Consider the following 3349-nt stretch of genomic DNA (forward strand, 5'->3'; position numbering starts at 1 on the left):
GGGGGGGGGTCTTACACAAACATTATACACCAAAGAAACATTTGCAAGGAGAATGAGGTTCATACTTTGAGCTACTGACAACTTCACTCTTTCCACTTCTTGCACTACAGTGTATTATGTAAACAAAAATAACACATCTTCACAAATCAAATGTATCACTAAACACACCTTCCCCAATTATACATGTCTGTAATTAATTTCTTTAAAATATCATTTTTGGACTCTGGCCGCGGTCAAGACGTACTTAAGACTTAAAAAACTGGCAATCTAGATCTAGTAGCTGTCCCACCTGGCATGGGTATTTTGGGACTAGCGCTATGACGGGTTGGCCCGGTGTTAGTACACTGTGACTGGATGGGATAAGTTCTGTTACATTTCATATCCCAGTGTAACAGCACGTTGAACGTTGATTTGCCTAAATGACCTACTGATTTTAATTAGAGACGTTAAACGCCAACTCAAACAAAAACTCAAGTATGGCATGGAGTGAACACTAATCTATCCAGAAAATGTGTTTTCCCAGGTCTCAAAATGAGTGGGAAACCGAAGGGGACAAAAGAAGCTTTAGACAATGTGTAACAAGCAGTCAGTGAAGGGATGGGGAGATGCCAAGTCAATCTGAGACTGAAAGATTCCTGCGTTCTTCCTACTTTGCAACGCAGGAGTAATGGCGACAAGAGAAAAACATCGCTCATTGGTGGACAAGAATTTATACTCTCTAATCAACAAGGAGAGAAAGATCAAAAGGAAAGCAGAGATGGAAATGAGAAAAGTGTGCAGAGTAGAGCCAAAATGGAAGAGGAGAAATGGAAGACGGGAAAGGAAAGAGAAAAACAGCGAGAGGAGCTAAAGAAGCAAAGTGGAGAATGAAAATAGAAAGAAGATGCAAGAAGAGAGGAGACTAGCCAAGGAGAAGGGGACGGAGAATAATAAGAAGCAAAAGAAAAGAAGTTCAAAGTGAAAAGAAACAAATCCAGAAGAGGTTGAGCTATTCAGACTATGATACAAGTGCAGATATCAATGAAATTGAAATGATACTGTTTGATGAAGATGACCTGCAGTTGGAAGATTTTATGGTAGAAGAATGTTCGAATGAGGAATCCGTGTTCGCTGAATTCGGGGTTGTGGAAGGACATGAAACTCCGGAGATGACACATGGACAATAAAACCCTTGAACTTGATGAAGGATCAAGAGTCGGACCACAGACGGAGAGAAATAGAAACAGTGTTGCTGCTGACAATGAAGGCATAGGAAACAAAAGACAAGTGGTTGAAACAGAAGAAACAGAAAGAGAAGACATGCTTGAGAGTGACGGAGATGGGGACAAAAGACCAGTGGTTGGAGTAGAAAGAGAACAATATTATTATGCTATGCATGAGATGAATGAAGAAGAGGTGGAGAACTGCAACAATGGTCGGAACTGGAAACGAAATGCCAGCATTGGCTGAAGCGGAAAGAAAACCAGACACTGCGCACGAGAGTGGGGATTCACTTGGTCGGCATGACGGTGGAGATCGTACCTTGAGGTCAGAGACGTGAGACTTGTCCGTTCTGCTCCTATCAAGAGTAGACGTAATCTAGATCTAGATCTGCCATCCTTGCACTTTTTTCCAAGATCCACGCTGTCATTGATTTCCATTTTGTTTGCAGGCTCTGATCAGGAGTCTGTTGAATCTCATTAAAGTTGAATGTAGGCCTACCATATTTCAAATTGCACCTTATACGTTTGTTATTGATTTCCTTCATTGTTTGTCATGTTTTCAAGTGTTTGAAGCTTGTTTAACGCCTGGCCGCATAACGGGCATGGATTCGGCCGCACTTAAGTCAGGTGGCCACATCGTTGGCTCGTCGTCTGCCACACCCAAGTCAGGTGGCCGCATCATTGGCTCGTCGTCTGCCACACCCAGGGCTGCCGGGCACCAAGTAGTAAGCCGAAGTTGAGCAGAAAACACCCACTGCACTCTATACTTGAAGTCTTTAAATTCCCGGCCAGGTCAGGGCCCTTTCTGCGGCTTTTTTCTCCACAAAAATCAAGTTGGGAATCGCTTAGTGCAAAAGCAGTGCTAGCTAGGGGGAAATGTTCACTCGTGGCCCCAAGTGGTCGAGTTACTCTAATATCATTATAAGCACAATCAATCAACAGTCCCTTTCATAAATCGGGGTGATTCCTGTTTCTTTGCTCTTTCGCTATAAAACACCAAGTGCCGTACACCTTGTAAAAGCTCAGCTTTTCCTCGTTACAATGGTGTAAGTTGTTTATATGTCCGATTTTTAGGAGCTGGAGAATCGCCGACGAAAGTGAAGCCCCTCGCAGTCAGAATGCGTGGTCGGCTGGTTGAAAAATTGATACGCGTGCATTCAAATGCTTCGCGGAACGAGGGATGATTAAATACCGTCTTTTCATTGGCAGAGAACTATAGAGCTTTAAACGGGCTTTCCCGTGACATAGGTTTAACCTTTGGCGTCTAAATAGAAAGCTTTGAAAAATACTGTCAAAATGTTTAAAGACCACTTTTTACACAATATATGTCAAATACCGGCTTATAAAATATAATAATTAAAAGATCAGTTTACTTTCTATTAAAATAAAGTAATTAACTTGGAATTATTTTTCATCAATCCTTCCGCGAGACTCAGAAAGCATGCGACCCCGCATCCGTGGTACACTACAGTATAGAGCCGACTCGCTCGCGCGGGGGCTGGTGCGGCGCCGGCCGGGTCAACGCTCGGTGTTTTTGTCGAAATAACGACAGATCATCGTGTTTGAGGCGATAAAATACTGATTTGTAATGATCTCACAGTCTTGAAAAAAATTAGGCTCCATACATTTGTTATAGTGATTGTACTCTGTTAATGTGGAGATGTTTAGTGCTCTTGGTACTTTTTTATTGTCTGTCAAACATGGGGTTGCAGCCAGTGACTGACTTTAACAAATTTGATCAAATTTTAAACAACTACAATTTTCTTAAAAATTGACGGAGAGATTAAAGAATGGTACCAAAATGCTCAGTGGATATAGGCCTTTCAAATGAAACAGATAAATTTGGCATACAGCTACTTTGAAAATTTTGTTTCTGGTCATCATCATCCGGTGCCTTGCCGACTGGCGTGGGCGATCATGGACCTCCACTTCCATCTGTCTTTCGAAGCAGCAATGGTGTCTGTTGTTCTTGCTGCTCCCAGCCATGTTGTCATCTTGTCCAGTATCTTTTCCCTCTGTCTGCCTCTACCTCTCTTTCCATCAAACTTTCCTGTTGTTACAATGTTCTCCAATGCTTCTTTCCGCATTGTGTGTCCGAAAAAATTTGCCTGTCATTTTTTTATATTCGTGATAAGTTTCTGGTACCT

At 42.2% G+C, this 3349-nt stretch overlaps 1 protein-coding gene across 1 annotated transcript in view; it reads right to left on the reverse strand.

The window, feature by feature from the left end:
• Positions 1-3349, reverse strand: part of LOC101855063 (mediator of DNA damage checkpoint protein 1) — a 31975-nt gene that overhangs the window by 26036 nt on the left and 2590 nt on the right. The window lies entirely within an intron of this gene.

The sequence above is a fragment of the Aplysia californica genome, unplaced genomic scaffold (genome assembly GCF_000002075.1).
Source record: "Aplysia californica isolate F4 #8 unplaced genomic scaffold, AplCal3.0 scaffold00944, whole genome shotgun sequence".
NCBI lineage: Eukaryota > Metazoa > Mollusca > Gastropoda > Aplysiida > Aplysiidae > Aplysia > Aplysia californica.